This window comes from Heliangelus exortis, chromosome 7 (genome assembly GCF_036169615.1).
Source record: "Heliangelus exortis chromosome 7, bHelExo1.hap1, whole genome shotgun sequence".
Lineage (NCBI taxonomy): Eukaryota > Metazoa > Chordata > Aves > Apodiformes > Trochilidae > Heliangelus > Heliangelus exortis.
In genome coordinates, this window is record NC_092428.1 from 4,443,796 (window position 1) to 4,464,572 (window position 20,777).

The 20,777-nt window shown below is 45.3% G+C and overlaps 1 protein-coding gene across 9 annotated transcripts in view; it reads left to right on the forward strand.

Moving 5' to 3' along the window:
* Window positions 1–341: 341 nt before the first annotated feature.
* The window catches only part of ZMIZ1 (zinc finger MIZ-type containing 1), a 332,043-nt gene continuing 311,607 nt past the window's right edge, over window positions 342–20,777 (forward strand). For 7 of the 9 annotated variants that reach the window (XM_071748301.1, XM_071748299.1, XM_071748305.1 and 4 more), the window contains exon 1: window positions 814–948. The gene's annotated coding sequence lies outside the window, so the exon portion shown is untranslated. Of the gene's footprint in view, window positions 432–813; window positions 949–20,777 lie in introns of those variants that run through there. The other 2 variants (XM_071748298.1, XM_071748302.1) reach the window with 2 other exon arrangements.

Below are 20,777 nucleotides of genomic sequence, written 5' to 3' on the forward strand. Positions count from 1 at the left end.
GGAGATCCGCTGGCAGGCGGGGACCCCCGGGAGGACCCCGTTCCTACCTGGGTGGCGGAAGCTCCGGGCTCTGAAAATAAACAGCGGCCCCAGGGGTGGCGATGGTGGCAATAAAGAGGAGGGGGGACGTGGGAGTGGGGGGCTGCCTAAAGTGAAACATAAGGAGCAGAGGGATTTCTCGGCGTTCCCGTGTAATTCCCCCTGCCCGCCCGGTAGTTCTTCCCATCCCCGTAAAAATTTTCCCGTGAAGAGGATACAGACGGAGGCACCGCATGTTTCCGAGTTTGGTGGGTCCAGGGTGGTTTTCCCCTATTTAATGATACAAAAATACAGCTGGGAGGATAGATCTCCTGCTTTCAGTTTCCAGAGTGGAAGGTTTTCTGAGTGCATTCGGGAAGACTAAACCGAGAATCCCCGCCTTAAAATATCCTGTAAGACAATATTTGTATTTTAACTCGTATCTAAGATTTTTTTTTTTTTTTTTTTAACTTTGCGTGATTTGGGGAGGAGTGGGGAGGGGGTGTTGTGGGGGGGGAGAGGGCGAAGGAAAGAACATCCCTGTAGGAGGCAGCTCCCTTTCAGATAGGAATCTGGGACAGATTTTGCCAGCAGCCACAAAGCATGGCCCTTTGGTAATAGAATAGCCAATGTAATTTGACACTTCAACTTGCTGTGCTCTCTGCTAGTTGATTCACTTACTCACCCACTAACATTGAGCTCCTTTTCACTGTCTGTGGGCAAGGAAAAAAAAAAAAGGGGAGGGGGGGAGAAAGAGGAAAAAAAAAAAGAGAGCGCGGGGGGGGGGGGAGAAGGAAGAAAGCGGGGGAATAAACAAAATTATATATTTAAAAATACCCGAGTAGAGCTGCAAATCAGTTGGGGAGAGAGGATTTTGCCTGCCTTCTTCCTTATTATTTTGCTGCTGCAAGGCTGCTTTGCAATCTGTAGGTAAGTTTCGCGTCTATTTGCGCTCCCTGCTCGCACCTCCCCGTTCGCGGCCGGGCAGGGGTCGCGCCTCGGCGGAGCAGAAACAATGGAGAGACCACGCTGGGGAAATAGGTGTACAGGGGGAAAAAATAATAATAAATAATTTAAAAACAAAAATTTATTCTGCGAGGGGAGAAAATGTGCGGAGACTTCTTAAAGGGACAGGCTGTCCCCGCCGAGGGAGCGGGGCTAGGGCGGGCTGGGAGCCGCGGAGCCGGGCCCGGCGGCGGGCAGGCGGCTCTGACTGGCAAATGCCCTTCCCGGTCCGGTCCGGGGGTCGCGGGGGAGACCCGGCCCAGGTCTAACTTGTAGTAGCCGCGAAGCGGGCGGGCGGGCAGCGGAGCCGCCGCAAAAAAACACAAAGGGGGCTGCGGGGACCGGGGCGGCGGCTGCCCCCGGCCGGGGCGAGAGCCGTCGGGGCGAGCTGAGCCCCGCGGAGGGGTCGGGGTTGCGGTTCGGGGCGTGCGTGTGCGTGGCCGCCCGCCCGTGTGGGGTTTTTTGGGAGACGCGCGGGGGAGCTTGCGCCTGTTTTCCGGGCTCTGGGAAGCTTGCCTGGGTATAAATTCCTTGTGTCTGGGTTTTGAGAGCCAGTTGGGACCGGGGCCTCTCTAGGCAGGCAGGAGAAAGGAGCAGCCCCCCCCCCCCCTTCTCCCCGTCCCTCTCTCCCCTCCTTCCCCCCCCTCCCCCGGTGCATCTGTCCAGGAAGCCGCCGGGCGGAGGGGAGGGGGCGCGGGGAGCAGAGAGCCAAGGAAGGGGAGGGGGGGGGTCGGCCCGGCCGCCGCTTGCCCGCCCGCCTTTGTGCGAGGGGAGCGGGGGAAGCTCTTCCAGGGTCGGCTGGCGGGGAGAGGGGGGAATGGCAGTCAGTTAAAAGACACTTCAGGAATGTAAACATAAAAATAGGAGCCATCCAGCCACGCTTTTATTCTCCCCCCCCCCCCCTCCCTCCCTTTCCCTCCCCGTGCCGCTCGGGATAGCTCGCCGGGCTGGCTCGGTAGCGGGGAAGGAGCCGGGCAGCCTCAGGCAGAGGGAGGAAGTTGTTACTATAATCGGGTTTTTAGACTGTAAACTTTGTTTCGCACGTGTAAAGTTTAATTTCGGTGCTACCTCGGAGGCTGGGATTAGGGGCACCGGAGCGGGGGAGGCGTCTGGGGTGTTCTCCTCCGAGCGCAGCCCCCGTTCCCGTGTTGATGAGAGGTGAAAAGTGCCCGGGGCTGGAAGCGTGACCCCCGCATCGCGGCGACAAGGCTTTTGTCTGGGGTTGTCGGGGTCCCGCTAAACAGTTCGGGCAGCTGCACAAATGATTACAAATTGCAGCCATATAGGCGGTTTATTGAGACTGAAGCGAACTTAAAGGAACGGGTCTGCAATGCCGTGCGATTGTGCGCCGTGTATATTTTTGTGCTTCAGTTAATAATCTGCAAACGGCTTAATGGCTCTGTAGTGCCAGAGGAATTGGTTTTCTCCATTTACTTCAGCAGGCCTGAGTGAAGCTTGTGTTCTGACTGCTTTTTTCAATGCACTGACATGAGAGAAGAGGATTTAACTTGGCAGCCTGAACAAATGCTCTATCAAAGGTTTCCTAAGAGACAGTAGGAGAGTGGGGGCAGGGGGGTGGGTGATGAATGACCTGGGGTAGTTTTAGGGTGCTACCTATGCGAGCTTTCTTTTAAATATGAAATGGCCATTTAGGACTCTGAATAAAACTCTGCGCATCAGAAAGGCGACAGGCTTATACAATTTAAAAAGGGCAAAAGCCCATTAATGCTGTGGCAAAGCTTTGGCTCCCAGCTCTGGTTGAGTAGTTCCAACTGCCTTGAAGTGCTAAAGCTTTTAAGGAAATCTTCAGCAACAGCTTCTCTCCAGCTGCAAGCTGGACCTTGGCCTTGCAGACTGGCAGGTTAATGGTGCAGCCTCTCCTCCCCAGGCTGGGGAGCAAAGGGGAGGGCAGTAGGCATAAGGGCACCGGGGGTAACCCAGAGGTGAAGCAAAACCAGGAGGGAGGGTGTGGAAAAAGGAAGGAGCCCTGCACTGGGAGGCAGGGCTAAAATCCTCTTACTGGTGAGAACCTGTTCAGGACGTGATACTGGGGTGGTAACGTAGCATGGTGGCAGGACTCTAACTCAAAAGTGTTACCAGCAGAAAAGTTTCACAGAGGATTACAGTAGAACTAAATACCACTGTCTGTCTTTGGGAGAATAAGGATCCTTCTGACAAATGTAGCTGGTCTCGGATTCAAAACCTCCACTTCCTTCTCTTGACTGGGGGAAGTGTGCTATGGCATCAATCTTCTCTTGGCGGGGCCTGTTGCAGGTCTGTGAATGCCAGAAGACTCGATCTGACCTTTTTCTGTTCAAGTTGAGGATGTTGAAACACCAGGCATCAAACAAAAGAGACATTGAAAGCAAGATCTGCAATGGAGCACGTGTGAGTTTGAGGCTAGTTGAGTGTGTTTGGTGACTGTTTTCCTCAGAGTTTGGAGGAGAGGGGGGGGGAAGGAGAGAGAAAAGGCCACTTATTTTTAAAATGAGGCTGTGGAAAACATGACTTGAAGTCTTCTAAATATCCCACAGTTAAGGACCTTTCTTCTTATCTTTGCTTTTGAAATGTCTTCTTAAAATGTCTCAATTTCTGCTTTTTAAAGTATGCTACAATTACCGAGTTACAAGAAGACTTTTTTTTTTCCCCATGGATATGACAAAAAAGAGGAATTTTTCAGAATATCTTCAGAACATATTGAATGTTTAAAAAAAAACCAAAAACACTCTAATAATTAGAATAACAGTAAACCCCACAAGCAGTGATTTTAGGATTATGTTTTAAAACAAGCAAAATTTTCCTGGGATTTAATTGACAGGACATGATTCTTATCTGCCCAAGATAAGACCACCTCAAAAGGCATCTGCTTTAAAGATTGTTCTGTAAATTGTAATTTAAATTTACTTTGGGCTTTCAGAATGTAAAAAGAATGCCCTGGAGACCAGTGGCTATAGGTAGCTAACCTACCAGTGACACACATGTCAACATGGACAGATGCTTGTATTGTTTACATTGTTTACAGTCCACAGTACCTTAAATAAACGTTGATCATGATTAGAAACAATAATTGAGTCTGTGGCAAAGGATCAATGGAAACTTTGTTTCAGGAAAGGAGTTGCTGTGTGTATATACAGAGAGTGTTTTGTGCTGAGATGAAACAGAACTCTGAACTTCATGTGCATACAGTTCTGGTTTTAGAATATTTTAAGAAACCCACAGAAGATAATAGGTCAGATCCTGCATCATCTGAAAGCTTTGTCCTGATCAGCAGCCCTTAGGAGTGGTGGGAAGCAGAGGAGGCTTTGTAGCAAGTTTCCATTCATAACTTTTTTTTGGGGGGGGGAGTTGCTTGCCCTTTACCCCAAATCTCTTCCCCTTTTATAGGCTCCAAAGGTTCTGTGTTGATAAAAAAAAAAAGGGGGGGGGAGAACCCCAACACAAACAATCCCTCAGGATGGGAGTTACATCCCTGATCCTATAGCTGGAGACTGTCTTGAATGGCTTTTAGCAACTTGCTGTTTGTACTAGCAGCCTGGGAAGCCTGGTTTCTCTCCTGAAAAGGAAGAAAAATAGATCCCAGAAAGGAAACAAAGTTGGAATTCCTTCTGCCTTCCACAGTGTTGTTGATAGGCTTCTGGACAACGGGGATCCAGGCTTTTTTCCAGCCAGCCAGAAGATAAGGTGAGGATGAGGAGGGGATGCAGTGGCTGGGCAGGAGCCGGGGGTCGGTGCCGTGCGGCCGCGACAACGTGGGGGATCCAACAGGGCTGGGAGTGAGCTGGGATTGTTGGGGCTTTACCTGGGAAGCCTGGTTCTCATAAATAAGTAGGACTGCAGTTAATGCCTGTGGTAACCAATTTGACCACTGTGCAATTGGCTGATTTGTTAACTCCTGGTTAGACCAATTTTTGTGAAATCCTATCCCGGGTTACAGCAGAGCGGGGAGAATATTGCTGAAGAGTTGAGGGTTGGTTTGTGCTTGTTCTTGTCAGCTGCCTGCTGTGGGACAAGGAGCATTTAGGTGAATTTTATGGGGTAGCACAGAGCATGGATACAGACCAGCACAGATGGGCACTGATTATACTTCCTGCTTGGTTGTGCATGTTTTTCTTTCATTGAATTGAGGTGTATGTAAGCTTTCCTGCTGGTGATAAGTGGAGGCTGTCAGTGAGGTTAGAAATAACTTCTGCTTTAAAACGGTGTCTTTTGGCTTAAAAACAAAAGGTTCGTAAAGTGACATTTGTCATACTGATTATTTTTTTTTTCCCCCACCTCCCTTCTTTTAAAAGCAAAAACTTCTTCTGTAGCTCTTCTTGATTCCTTTGTTTTCAGTGGGTTTCACATGATCAGCAGCATTCAGTTTGGTTGACACGAGAATGTTTTAAAGGTGAAATGGAAGAGAAATGTCCAGCAATGGATTGTAATGGATCTCCACAGCCTGACTGTTGGAGGCAGTAGTGTATTATTAGAGTAGAAGATGGTCTTGTTAGGTGTTATTTTTGGTTCAAATAGTTAAGATACACTGTAGTTTATATTGCTAGCAAGAGTTTGGTTTGCCAGCTTCACTAGAGTGCCACTACCCCTCCTGGAGCAGGGCAAGTTTGTATAGTTAGTATCTATCTAGTAGAAGAAACTAAGTTGTTCTTAGGCAGACAAAATCACTTCCCCTCTAATTTCTCTGTGTAAACAGAATTTAAATTATTCCACAGGGGATTACTCCTTCTTAAAAGAAGCTGCCCTTCTGCAGGCCCACAGAGGAGGTTATTTGATCACCATAGTTTCCTTTACTTGCTTATAATTTTTAGACATGTGGCAGAGGATACAAGAAGTAATTTGTATTCTCTTGTATGAAATCCTGGAACAGCCAAACGTAGTTCCTTCCAACATGGAAGGAGTGATGGTGGATGCTTTTTTAAACAAGGTTTGGGCTCTAATGAAATAGCTCAGCTCAACAAGAGACTTCTGTCCTTTCCACAGGTAACTCAATAAATTGATTTGGTTTGTATTTTGTCTCATGGATTAGTATTGAGGTAGTCACATACCAGCTATTATATCAGCATTCCATTAAAATAAACGTGGGAAGTGTATCCCTGGGTTGGTAATCCTGGGTTTTGACTCCCCAGAGCAGCTCGGAATTGATTCCCTAAGTGAAGCAGGGAGGACTGGGGCTCAGCACCAGGGTTTGGAGGGGGGGGAGTGAGGGAGGAAAAGAAATGGCTCAAAGCCCATTAATATGCCCAGTGCTACAAACCTGTGGAAATGTCATAAAGCTGGATTTGGATTGTCCCTACTGCTCCTTGGTTGTTATTTGCTTTGACGTTTTGTTTGGTTTTTGGTTGTTTGGTTTTGGCTGTTTTGGTCTTTTTTCTTTTTCCTGCCCTAATCTGTGTATGTCAGTGAATGGTGGAGAGCTGATTTATGAAGCCAGTGTGTTCACACTACAACATCCTTCTCCAGTCCTATGAAACCTACCCAGATGATCCCCTGGCTGCCTGATCCATAGGTAGTGTTGTTTATCCTCTCCCTGTAGAGCCATATGCCAGTTCCTTTGTAGTCAATATTGGCTGAGAGTGCTTAAGAAGCTGTGGCTACAAACCCTTTTTTTTTTGAGGGGGGGGGGTTGGGTTTTTTGTTTTTTTTTTGGGGGGGGGGGGGGGGTTGGTTTTGGTTTGGTTTTTTTTTTTTTTTTTTTGGCCAGAAAACAGCAGCACTGCCATGGATCTCACTATGTCACCAAAGATAGAATAAGAAGAGAACAGACTGTGCATCTAATAGCATCATACAAATCTGGCATGGGGAGTTGTTTATCATCTTCATTTGATTGTCTTCCAATCTTTCTTCTGTTGTTCTAAATTTTGTGTCTGGTAACCAGTAAACTCTTCTGCTGACTAATTTGAGAGGTGGGTCTGGTGAAGACAGTGTTAACTAGAGAATACTAATGGGTTGATCTAATGTGTAACTGTGGATCAACTTTGCCCCACTCATATTGCTGTTCTTTGTACCTGTAAAACACCCTTTCCCACCTTTTCTAATTGGTAAAACCATATAAGCTTGAGGAGTAAAAAAAAAAAAAAATATTGACAACAAGTTTGTGTTGTCTTTGGATTTTTTTTTTTCTTCTCCTCTATTATTATTATTCCTTTCAGACTGCAGAGCTGTGATGACTGACCAGCTGGTGCAGAGAATGGTGTCTGTCTCTTGGAGATTTCTAGATAGTCTCATAACTAATCAGAAGGGCTTATTTATTGGGGCTGCAGTGACAAAGATAGATGACAGAATAGTAGGGGCTTCAGTTGGTTATTTAGTACCAAAACCAGTTCCCTTGATGAATATCTGCCTGTTTCTTGGCTGTATTCCTGGTTCCCTCTGAGAACAGCAGAGCCTTTTAGGCTGCCCAGAAATAGACACCTCCTGTATCTCCATCAGTAAATTCTGAAGTGCAGGTTTCTCTTCCTCTCTTGTTTTTGAACACTTGCTCCAAAAACAGATGAGCTGATCAAGAACAGGCTTACTGTGTAAATAAAGGTGTTGTGGGACAGGGACAGCACTTCAAGGCAGTGCCAAGGGTAACTTGCTGCTGCTGGTTTGAATTTGGACTTCCCTGGAAATTGCCTGGTCTCACACTGATGCTCAGAAGGGGAGTTTTCTCCACTTTAATCATTATTTCTACCTTTGGGAGAAACCATTTTTAAAGGTTTATTAAACCTTTTGGTGGTGTGTTTTTGTTTTTGTTTTTTTTTTGGTGGGGTTTTCTGTTTGGTTGGCTGGGTTTTTTTGTGGTTTTTTGGCTGGTTGGTTTTCTTAGTGTAAAACTGAACCTCAGCCCTTTCCCCTCTCCTGGTCCCTTGTGCATGTTCTGGGTTGTGGTCCAACACCCACCTGCTAGATGTGCATCTTCCAGCCCAAAGGTTACCATCTGCCTTTGGCTGTTTTAGAGGTGTGAGAGAGTAACATGAGGGCAGGGGAAACACCAAGAGTTGGGTGACTGAGGAAAGGCTCCTGGCTGGAGCTGCAGGACCCCCACTCCTCCAACTACTGCTCCTTTTCCAAGGAAGCAAGAGAAACATCACCTGGCATCCTGCTGCCTCAGTGCCTCACAGATGGTTTGAAATAAATACCTTACATATCACTGCTTTAACATAAACCTGACACTTCAGCATTGTGCATATCTCTAAAGATTTTAGCTGCTGTAAATGAAAAAAAAAAAAAAAAAAAAGGCTTACCAATAGGCAAATTTTCTTAGAGAATGTCTCTGCTTAAATACATAGCAAGAATACAAATTTGGGCAGCTGGAGTAGTTTGAAAACAAGCACTGTCACTGTCATAACATGTTTATAGGTCAGTGGAAGACCTATTTGGTTATCTCTTTCTCCCCCTCCTCCAAAAAAAAAAAAAAAAAAAAAAAAAAAGCCAGGAGAAAAGCTTTAAAAAGCAGTTTTAGAGACTTAGTTGACATTGAATTCTCGGAAGAGCAGTTTGTTTATATCTATATACGAAAGAGAGAAGGGTTTATTATCCCACAGGTTTGCAGGGAGGAAGAATGATGTGGCTGTCAGGCAGACTACCCAATCTCTTGGTGTCCTTCTTGTAAATTCTCTGTTTGTTTAATGCTCTTATAACTCTTTTCCCGGCAGTGGGATCACAGAAGTTAACTTGTTTACAGCTGGTATACAGCTTATGTTGGCCTCCCTTACAGCAACCCAATGCTTCCCCCAAGCCCTTTCAAAGAAAGCTTTGCTTCCCTCCTCCACTTTATACAGGTTGATGCACTTTACATTTGATTTAACAATTTTATTTTAAAGACTGAAATGCTTGTTCCAAAAAGACTGCAGGCCAGTGAACTGTTGTATTGCAAATGCTCTCATGATCCTGACTGTCTCCACCTCCACTTTGCTGTCTTTTGGGTGCTGTACAAAACCATGAAGTTGTACCCTGCCACTGGGATGTGGGTGCTCTCCCTGTTTCACAGACAATCGAGGCTCTGAGTTGCAGTGGGAAATATGGGTAGCAATTCTGGGACTGAAAATGTGAATTTGTAGCCAATTTGCAAGTCTGTCTCCCTACAAGCTAGTGTTTGGCTTCATCCCATTCATAGCTCCTTTCTTGCTTCTGATCTGTCACCTGGTGAGACTCTGAAAGCAGCTATCAGTCCTCCTTTTAGAAATTTGTTTCAGAAACTACATCTGCTCTAACTTCCATCCCTTCCTGTACTCCTCACAAGTATGAGATTTTTCCCTGAAATTTACATTACTCTTTTAGAAAGTATTGGGTTGCAGTCCAGCTGGAGTTTGATACCATTAGACATGGGATCCTCTTAGCTTTCCAACTGAATGCATAGCTTTGGCTTTTGGCACTGCAGACCTCTGACATCTCTCACACATTAAAATCATAACAGTATTATGTAAGGAGAAGTTATTTTGGGTCACTAGCAAATCCTTCTAAGACTCTGTTAAAGCAGCCTTGCGAATTAAAACTTTTGGGCTCATGTCCTCTTCCTGCAGCTTTTTGACAACACAAGTGTGGGGTTGACATTGTCCTTTCCTGGTCATCTCCCTCAGCTTTGCTCAGGCTGCAGCACTGGCTCTGAAGCTGCTGCTGCTGCATCAAACCTGGCTGCTACAGACACTCCCTGGGTCCTCACTCAGCCCTTGCCTGGTGTTCACCCTCCCTGCTGCTTTGGGGTGGAACTGGGGGCTCTGTGACCCAGCTGCTCCTGCAGCAGTGGGACAGGAGTTGTGTGGGAAGGTGGATCCCCAGAAGGGCTTCAAAATCCAGATGCAATCCAAGTCCCACCTCTGCAGTGGGCACCCGCTCGTTTATGTGTGTAACTTGGGAGCTGCCATTTCAGGTGGCCTTGTTATCTTTTATCAAAGTTGTGACAGCAGCTGCTGGTGACCAGCAAGGGACAGAATGCAGAATAAATCTGGGCAACCTTTGAAATGCTTGTTGATAACAAATCCTTAATCCTGGTGTTTAACAAAGATAGAGCTTACACATAAAAGATGCCATGCCTGGACTTTGCTGAGCAGTGTCAATGCTTCCCTTCAAGCCTTGGCTTGCAAGCCAAGTGATCCTCAGGTGTGAATTAGAAATAAGGGGAAGACCACGCTGACCTTGTTTATACTTCAGAAGGAATCAGCCACAGGAAGGACACAAGATAAAGATTTTAAAACATGAAGTTGCCCTGTCCTCTGATGTGTGTGCAGCAGGGTGAGGAGGTGATGGGCACCAGTAGCACCAACTGGAGCAGTGCAGATAGAGAAGAGCAGAAAGGGCCCTGAGAGGTACAGAGACCAGAGGGTGCTCAGTGCTGCACAGGCTTGGGTGAAGCAGTGGTCCTTTCCACAGAGGCTTTGCAAAGGACAGTTCTGGTTAGCAGTTCAGACCCTTTCTGATTAAAATAGGTTCTGAAAATACTCAGGCTTGTTTTTGTTCTACCTGTACCCATGGCAGATTGTTCTTTGTAAAGTAATGGGTTGACAGGCACCTGGGGGCCCATGGGGTCTGCAGGAGCTGGAAGGTTCAGAGCCTGGGTTTGAGGAACTGGTTGGTGGCCTGGGCATCTTAAATTCAGGACTGTGCTTGTCTTGTCCTAAAGCAAAATATGAGGGTTATTTTACCTCTTTAAAAAAAAAAAAAAAAAAAAAAAAAAAAAAAAGTGAAATTTAGGATTAATTTGTTGAATTCTCCCTTGCTAGCTAATTGATGCATTGAGCATCCATTTTGAAGTGTTTGGCAGCTTTCCCCTTAGCTGACCCAGAATATAACTGCACTGTTGTGTAACCTCTGTGTATCTGGGGTGTGTCTGCCTTCAGCACTGCACTCAGCTGTGGTGGGTCCTCACCCAGCCCTACACCCTATCCCACTGGTACACCCCACACGGCTCAGTCTGTTTGCCCTCTAGCTGGGGGCACAGACATGTGCAGGTAAACACATTAAGGAGCTGAAATGAGGAGTAAAGTGCTCAATAGCTGGGCTGCTATTGTGTGTTTCCAGGGCTCTGCCATGGTGACTGGGACAAGCGTGATGGTTTCCTTATTGGCCACCATCTGTCTGCTCCTGGCTGGTACCTCTTGGCTGGCACTCAGCCTTTGGGAGCAGGGACCACACTGCTTCAGCTAAGGAAGAGGGAGAGGATGATCCCTAGGAGGTTTCTGGTCATTATTGTATGATAGTTATGTCATTAGGTTTTTTTAATCACTATTTAAAAAATAAAAAATCCTGAGGAGGTGTTTTCACTGGATCCTAAAAGGTTCTGCATCCTCAGTGCATGTGGAAATTGCTTATTCAAAGCATGAGCTTTTTGCAAGACCTTTTGTGGAGTTAAGTCTTGTATTAGTGCCTGTTTTTAGAATGTTAGTGTTTTGAAAAATTTAAAGAAAACTCTAATGTTTCTGGCAGTTTTGTGGTGTCATGATTTGAAATCCACATTTAAAACTTCAAATGTGGTCACCCAAAAAGGTACAACGTGTCAGTGGAGACTCTTACTGCTTTGTCTGAAATTCTGAATAAAGGGACAGGTCAATCAAAAATACTTGTTGCCAGCATCTTGTCCTAGCAATACCCCAGCAGATTAAATCATTAAATGAAGAAACGTAGTATGTATCTCCTGTCATGTGAAAAATATATTTTTAAGTATATCTTTGCTCTATTCATGCTCATTATGAATTAATGCTTTATTTTGCTGTAGGAACTGGCAGCCAACTTTACCTGATAAACTCTTCCTAGAATAAGCCAAAGATTTAGGAGTTGAGCTCCTCTTTTCACTGCTACACCTGCCTTAAGGATAATTTGTAGGAAATGAAAGATGATGCACATATGCTATTGCCTGGCTGCTTTGTTCAGTAAGGATAAAAACCCCAAAAGAAGAGCTGAAGAGGAAGGAATTCTCTGGCAGTTGATCTATTTGTGTTTTCAACGTAGAATATTTTTAGCCTGAGATACAAAAATATATACTTTTGTATCCAAAGCGACTGTTGTTTCCATTTATTTTAAAACCTTGGATGAGAAACAAGATGTTAGACCTATTATAATGCAACCCAGTAATTAACATATGTTGGCCTGGCTCTGCCAAGGCTTTCCTATGAGTAATGAAAGTTGCACAAGTAGAGGAGTCAGGTTGTTTGTCAGTGAAGAACCATAAGTATATGAGTGATCAGATCCTAAAGACATGAGGATGATGATCTGGCTTTGAATCTAACAGCAATTATATTTTAAATGTCCTCTCAGCTGTCTTAGGTTTGGGGAAAAAAACCCAAAACACTTATTTTTTTTTTTTTCTTTTTTTTCCCCTCTCTGTTGCCAGTAAAGCATTGTCCAATATTAAGAAAAAACAGGATAGTAATTGATGGAGGAAGTCTCAAGTTTTTGGTTGCATGGTGGTTTTGTTTAGTTGTGATTTTTTTGTAGTTTTTTTAATTCCTCAATTCCTGGGGTGAGGAATCCTAGGGGTGTTTTCGACAGGAATGGGTTGTGACTCTGGGACATCTGTGCTTTGCAGTTGTGTCAGGTGAGTGCCAGGTAGTTGGATTCAACTTTTGCATTTGGATGGAGCATTTCACAGCAGAGGAGTGGATTGATTTAGTTAAAATGAAAATGTTTTCTCTATGATCAAAACTAACATATGTAAAGCAGACACTGCATATGCTCTCTATAGAGACATTACTTTCACCCAAATATACTCATTTTGCAGTTATGTGTAGGAAGGGGATTGCATACAGGAAGCTGAAATAAATAATTTTTTTAAAATTATAAGAACATAGGTGAGTTCATCTCTTGCATGGTGGATTGGCTTTTTTTTCCTAATGAAGTGTGTATTACCCATTCAAACCTATTTTCATAACAAGGTCTTATGAGAGGACAAATATTGTGGATTTAAATGACTGAAATGCATCCTCAGGATAGCTTGAAGGTCACGTATTCTTGAACTCTGAAATGTTCCCCAATTAGTGTTCTATTTAAAAGCAGACATTGTTTCTTAGCCTGAAAGCAGGAATTGCACACCAGCTCATGTTTTAATGTAGCTTCACAATTAGGGATGCTCACTTCTGCACACTGCTCAGTGTGGCCCCATCTTCTTGGTTGGTGGGACAGGAACATGGAGAGATAATAAAATTTTTTAATATCTGTATACATGGCAAGTATTAACAACTCCCAGACACCAGGGATTCTTTGGTATTTTATCATGATGGACTGAAATACATCATCGTTTTTCCTCTTGATGAGTTCTGTGTTGAAGTGCATGTAGTATATATTTGGACACTATCTGTTTAGCTAGAAGTAAAGCTTGTCTGTTAGAGCCCTCAGGGTGCTTTTTGATTGTGAGTTCACAATTGTTGCTTTTCCCTGGCTTTCCATTTCCAGGCTGTGCAGTGTGGATGGTGTTCAACTCACAAAGAGGGTTTAGAATACTGATGAGACTCATTTAAGACTCTCAGCCTTAAAAATACGTGGCCACCAGAAGTCAGGTCTGCAGAATACTTAATAACAACCACAAGAAGCATCTTGCATTATTTTGCAAAATCTGCCTTTTGGGGCTGGTTTAGGATTCATATTTTCAAGTTTTGTCCTGAATCACAAGCACCAGAAACTCATTAAATAGAGATACAGTTATAATCAGTTGACTTAAAGTTGGAGCTTTAGAGTACACATTAAAATAGTGTTAGGCTTAGCTCCAGGACTTCTTTTTTACTTTTCATGCCATGTTTGGTGGTGGTGGGTCCAGTTTGTCCCTGTTGGCCACCTCTCAAAACAGGGTGGTGCAGTTGGTGGTTGGGCCCATCTTACAAATCATCAAGCATCCCCAAAAAGTTGAGGACTGCAGTGATTCAGAACTCTTTGATTTGCTAATGTTTAATGTATAGAAGGCACAGTGAGATCTTTTAAAAGTGGAGTGGTTGGATGTAAAATCTGCTTCCCCCTCCACTGCCATAATTGAGGCTCTGAGGAGGCTCAGGGGAGACCTCATCACTCTCTACAACTCCCTGAAAGGAGGTTGGAGCCAGGGGGGGGTTGGGCTCTTTTCCCAGGCAACTCTCAGCAAGACAAGAGGGCACAAGAGGTCTCAAGTTGTGCCAGGGGAGGTTTAGGTTGGACATTAGAAAGAATTTCTTTACTGAGAGGGTGATCAGACATTGGGATGGGCTGCCCAGGGAAGGGGTGGATTCTCCATCCCTGGAGATATTTCAAAAGAGCCTGGATGTGGCACTCAGTGCCATGGGCTGGGAACTGCAGCGGGAGTGGATCAAGGGTTGGGCTTGATGATCTCTGAGGTCCCTTCCAACCCAGCCAATTCTATGATTCTATGACTCTATAACTCTAAAATGGGCAGATTCAGCAGGTTTTTAGGAGATGCTGAAAAAGCTGGATAGCCTATGGGGGAAATACCTGGCTGGGAAAAATAGGTGGCAAGAAAAGTGTAGCTGGATTTTCCATCTTCTCAATGTTTTGGCCAGAGAAAGCGGAACAGCTGAATTTGTTTTAGTATTGTGTACTCCAACACCTGTTGGAAGGTGTTGTGATCTATGGGTGCTCTTTTTATCTTCATTTACAAATCAGCAGGTGTTCCCAGGCCTGTTGGGTGTCCCTCCTTTTGAGGCATTTGTGAGGAAATGTTTCTGGCTGTCATCATTTTAGTTGGTCAAGTCCAGCCGAATCGCTGCACCCTGTGCAGTTGTTGTAACATTTAGTGCTGCCTGGGAGTAGGTTTGATTAAAATTGCATCTCGAGGTGCACGCTGAATACCTTTGATACCTCACCTACAAACAACTGCAGAATTGTTGGGGAGAATGACAGCTGCAGGCAATAAATGAGGACAGTAATAGAAGTCTCAGTGCTGGAGAGAGCATCATAAATCATGAGGAGAGAGTAGCATGTGTGCTGACAAACCAGGGAGCAGCTGCAAACAGCATTTTCCAGGTAAGAATTATTACACTTGCTCCTGATAACTGCTCAGAAACCTCCTCTGCCTTCTATGTGGGTGACTTTGGCCCTGCAGTGGCAGTGGGGGAAGGTGTTGAGCTCCAGTGTTTTGACTGGGAAGGGTAAGATTTTCTGCATATGGTGTCAGCTCCATGCTGGACCTTGGTTTTCATCTGTTTGAGTGCATGTTTGCTCTTTCTGGGAGGAAAAACCCCGTGCTTTTTACAGCTGACAAGGTATCTTATTTAGTTTCCTCCAAGTCTTCAGGGAAGTGTTCTTGACAGGTGGAGAGAAGGAGATGTATTTGGCTGCTTTTAAACTGGCTTGCTTTGTTAGCCCCTGCTCTGGGGGAAGTTGGCAAGACATGCAGATGCCTCTTTACAAAATAAATTTAAAAAAAAAAAAAAGCTGAAATGATGCTGTTTAAGTAAAAAAGAGAATGTAGTCACCCATAAAACAATATTGCTCTTATACTCAGAGAGAAATGAAAACTATTTTAATGAATAATGAGAGGAAGCAGATGGCAAAGAGCTAACAACTGAAAAAAATTTTGAACGCTAAAAAATAAGTGTCAAGCACGTCCTATATTGTAATTATAGCCAAAAGCATAACATGACAGAATATGTTTTAAAACATGGAAGTCTTTTTTATATGTATTTCAACCTTAATCTCTTGGGTTTTGGTTGACTTTAATACTGATAAATTGAAGACTTAGAAGTTTTGACAACCAGAAGTCACTCCTGCTTTCCTTAGGTGAGCCAGTTTGAGACCAGTACTGGACTCCAGAAAGGTACTGCAGTTGGCAGGCATCCATAGCTTTAATCTGTGATTTTTGGAAGACTACCTGCTTGAATTAACATCCTTTCAGTGTGTCTGGGACAGGAGAGGAGTTGCTAAGCAGGGGAATTGTGGCTGCCCCCCTCCCTGGAAGCTTTTGAGGCCAGGTTGGATGGTGCCTTGAGCAACCTGATCTAGTGGGAGGTGTCCCTGCCCATGCAGGGGGTTGGATCTGGATGATCTTTAAGGTCCCTTCCAACCCAAACCATTCTCTGGTTCTAATAGAGGTGGGCAGGGCAGGTCCTGCTCTGGGGAGCAGGGTTTCTGGCCAAGGTGTGGGGCTCCAACCCATCTCTCTCTGCCCTGGGGAGCACAGAAGTTGAAAAAGCAGGAATCCCCTGGACACCAGGAGCCACAGCAAGTGCTGCCACTGCTGCTCCTGCTGTAGATGTGGTGACAGTGAAGTCACCCTAGCAGGGGTGTCCCATCTCCTCTGGGAAAGCTGTAATGGAGTATCTATAGGAACTTGATGCTTTTGGTTTTGCTGCCTGTGGTTAGACTGCAGTTTTCTTCCTCTGGTACTTTAGACTGTTTCTGTGAATCATACAAATAAAACATGCCTAAGAAATGGTCCTTTAAGCAGAATAATTTTGATATGGGATAATTGTGGGTCCCTATTTACACTGACATACATACACACACACTGGACAGCAGGATCAGGTTGCTGACTGAAAAAAGGCTTTTGAATTTTTTTGTTTGGTTGGTTTTTTGCATGTTTACACTCTTTTTGTAGCTGTTTGTTGCTTCTTGTTAGGGTTAATTTTTAGCTGAGTATGAGTGATACCAGTGGCTGCATGACTGCCCAGTTCCTCCATCAGTGACAGGCACCAGTCCAGCCAGGCTGGTGGGAGGGTTGGGACCCTTGGGCTCAGAACAACAGACTTCAGGCTGGAACACTTCCCTCAGGGGCTCCAACCACCTTGCAGTTCCCCCAAACAACAGTGAGCATTTGCACACCCCTCAGAAGTACCCCAGCCTGATTTTCCAGGAATACTTTTTTTCTCTGGAATATCCTGAAGTTGACAAATATCCCAGAGAAGTTACCTTTGTGTGTTTTGATGATACTTATGTGACATAAATAGTGTGTTCAAACACGGTTTCATGTGCTTTTTTTTTGTCTAAATCCTCTTGAACTGAATACCTCTTTCCAGCCTCACTTACCTTAATGCTGAAATTGCTGCTGAAGGGCACCATTCATTGGCTGGTCCAATGGGGATTTCTAGAAAACAACTTGGAGTTGGTGCAGCTGCTCAAGGCTTGCTGCTAGCACAGGGCTCTGACTCTGTTGTCCTTGCTGTGGCCACAGTCCTGCCCTTTCCCCCACCCCCTCTGCCAGCAGGAGGGAAGCTGTGTGGGTGCACCAGGTCCCATCTGTGTCACCCACCCCTTCCTTTGGAAAACTGTGAGAAGGATGGGTCTTGGAGGTGGCACTACCCATGCCACCAGCACAGGGTGGGTGGGCACTGGCAGAGGAAAGGCAACAGTAGAGGAAGGGGCCACCACTACACCAGGGTTGGTGGCTTGAGTATAGGACAGCATCTTTTGTTTTTTATTTCTTTCTCCTTCCCCTTTCCTGGTCAGGAATAAACAATATTGCTAATGCTGTTGGAGCTGTACCACAATGCCCAGTATAAACATTCTGGGCTGTGAGAAAGATGGACAATCCCTGTTTCCATCCTCAGGCTGTGGTTTTGCTCTGTCAGGGCTACTTAAGCATCTCTGTTCCCTGCTGCACTCTATTCCTCCCCTTCTGCTGCATTAGCATCAATGTTTGTGCAGGTGCATGATGAGTCAGGCTGGTGAACTGATGCAGATGAAACAAAAAACCCTTTTGTGTTTCTGGGTGGGTTCTTTCTTCTCACCCCCAGCCCCTTGGATCAGTTCCTCAGGCTCCTTCCCTGCGTGGCCATGGGAATTGCCAGGCAGGCACCAGCAGAGGAGTGGGAAGCAGAGCTGTGTGGCAGGAGTGGAGGTGGGGAAGGAGTGCTTTAACTGGCACTCCTGCCTAGGAAGGTCAGATGGATCCACAACCTCACAATTAGCAGAAAATAATAAACCCAGCTCAGAAATAGATTGGATCAAGTGATTAAAACCACAATATTTTGATTTGCATAAACTTGTTTTCCTTTTAGCACCAGGGCATCTGTTGCTGGGGGCAGGTAGAGTCTCGCTAAATTAAAACATAAATTGTGTGTAACCTTCCACTGCACTGGGCACCCTGGAACTGGTCAGGAGTCCTGAAAAGAGGAACCAAACAAAGCAAGCTTAGCTCTGCAGGGCTGTGCCCAGACCTGACTCCAGCTGCTTCCTGCCTAAAGCCTTTCGTGAAGTCTATGGGGGAGGCCTCTGCCACCTCCAGCCAAGCATCCTGGAGAAGTGAAGTGATGCTGGAAGCACTCAGGATCCAGCTCTCCCATTTCCTCACAGTTGAGGGTGCCCAGTAAGTGTGGCAGGGCCAGGGCAGCCCACCACAGGCTGTTGTCCCCCTTGTGCTGCCTCCTGCCCAACCAGGCTGTGTGGGACCATCCTTGTTTCGGTGCCACCCAGTGCTCTTCTGGGCTTGTTGGAGAACTGAGACCATTAAAAGCTCCTTTGTACATCCTGCAAGTTGTGTGTAGGGGTCCAGTGTGAGCTGGGACTGAAACCAGCTCTGCTGCTTTGTACTTCCAGTTTAGACAAACCCTCCCTGTGCTGCACAGCTCTTAGGAGTCTTAGGAGAAGGTGATTCTGGTTTCCACAGACTGGAGCCCTAATGTGGACCTTATGGTGTGGTTGGGGTTTTCCTTTGTGTGTGTGTGTTTTCCTTGGGTTTTGTTTGTTTGGCTTGGGTTTTGCTGTGTTTCAGCTGAACGGGTTATTTCATTTTCTGTCAAACTGGGTCATGGGAACTTTTTGCTGTAGGGTCTGGCAGGAGGTTGTGAAGGTTTGAGGGATGGGGCTTGAAGGGTGGGGTTTGGAGGGATGGGGCTGGAGGGATGGGGCTTGGAGGATGGGGCTGGAGGGATGGGGCTTGAAGGGTGGGGCTGGAGGAATGGGGCTGGAGGGATGGGGTTTGGAGGATGGGGCTGGAGGGATGGGGCTGGAGGGATAGGGCTGGAGGGATGGGGCTTGAAGGCTTGAAGCCCATCTTGCCCTGTGTTTGGTGCAGCTAGTGGACACCTGTAGCACACATGGTGGGAGAAGCATTCCCACTTGCCTCTGCTCTTCCCACCCCGCCCGTGGGCAGCCAGTGGTTGGTGGGTGACCTCCTCTTGGTGCCCGCAGTCCGGCTCTTTTCCAGAGGGAAAGCTGGCAGCAGCCCCTGGCTCTCTGCCTCTCCTGTTCCCAGCTCGATTTTTTGCAGCTTTAGAGCTGAGTTTGGGAGCTGAAGTGCCACAGAAGGAGCTGTGCTGAAATGGTGCCTTTTGCATGTTGTGTGGTGCCTGGTGTGATGGGAGCTCCTGGTGGCTGGAGCTCCCGGGCACCACAATAATTCTCAGTTTAATAATAAAAGGGTTGTGAGCTGTCTAAATGCCAGTTGTGATTTTTAAAGCGTTTTTCCATATGTTCCCCAAGGACCACGGTGTGCTGTGTTTCTTTGCACTCAGTTTTCTTTGGTTTTTTGGGGTTTTTTTGTGTGTTGTTCAGTAGCTCCAAGCGTGGGGGCTTGAGCTGAGGGATCAGCCCACAAGTGGCTGTCTTGCCTTGGGGGCTGTAAAATAAATCCCTCTGGTGGGCTTGTGGGTGTAGATGAGTTACATCTGTGGGGTGCCTTCCAGTCCTGGGGGATTCAATGTCCTCCTTGATTATTTGGCACATGCTAATTATTAAAGGGTGGTCCCTTTGTGCCATACACAAATGAGGTGCCACAGACCTGTTGAACAGAAATGCATAAAATCTTCAGCTTTTGGAGAAAATGTGCCTGAGTGAAAGCAAGGGAGAACCTTAAACTAGCCAGCATTTGTGTGCAGTTAACTGGAACTTGAAGCAATCTCAGTGAAATATCCTCCTGAAACATTCATAATACATGAAGTTAACAAGACTGTGCTCGTGCAGGTGATCTGGGTCTGGGCTTTTTCCCTGTGTTGTGAACAGATTTTGAGTGAATTGAAGTTTGGGGTGCAACACAGCAGAAAGATCTTGATGGAGAAAATGGTATTTGTGTTGGAATATAGCTAACAACTTTGTCTGAAGATATTCTGAACTGCCAACCTTTGTTGGAAAGTAGCTCCAATTACCTCTCTGGATCTTTTTAAAATCAAAATTGTTTTCAGTCCTCAGCAGAAAATAAAATCACTTTATGGCTGATTGCTGAAATTGAGTATCCTCTTCTCTAGCCTTCATTTTCTGTTAAAATAATGTTTTTATATAAAAGCTGAATTTTGCAAAATGCTTGTTTATAAAGCAACTGATTCTTGAAAATGCCTGAAAACAGGGCTTTATTAAGTGCAGCATGTGATTCCTGAAAAACTGTCAGAAATTTGTAAAAAATATGAAATTGAAGCATCCAGAAATCTCAAATTAGTTTGAAGGTTTTCAAGTCTCTAGACCACTTCTAAAAATCAAGGGCACAGATCCACGTTTTTGCAGAGCTTTTGCTTTTTCTTTCCTGATTGGTGCTTTTAATTAAATTCCAAACAAATTACCAGACTGGAATCTTTCTTTGTGTCAAGATGTTAAGAGCAACATAGCATGAGCCTCTGTCATTAATATTAATTGTGCTATTTTGCAACTGTATCTGTTGAGCAGCACTGATTGAATTTAGTGCAATTGCACTGTTTAGAATACTTTTCATTAATATACTAATATTATACTATATCTCATAGCATATTATTGAAATCAGCTTATATACAGGCATTTGATTTTCTTTCTCTACCCTTTTTCCAAGGCAAGAGGGTTTTTTGCATCCATTAATGTCATGTTAGGGAAAATGGGACTAGAATTTGATGGGATGCTGTATCTTGGCAAGATACTGTACAAATTTCAGAAATTAATGGTGAGATTTGGGTCCACTACAA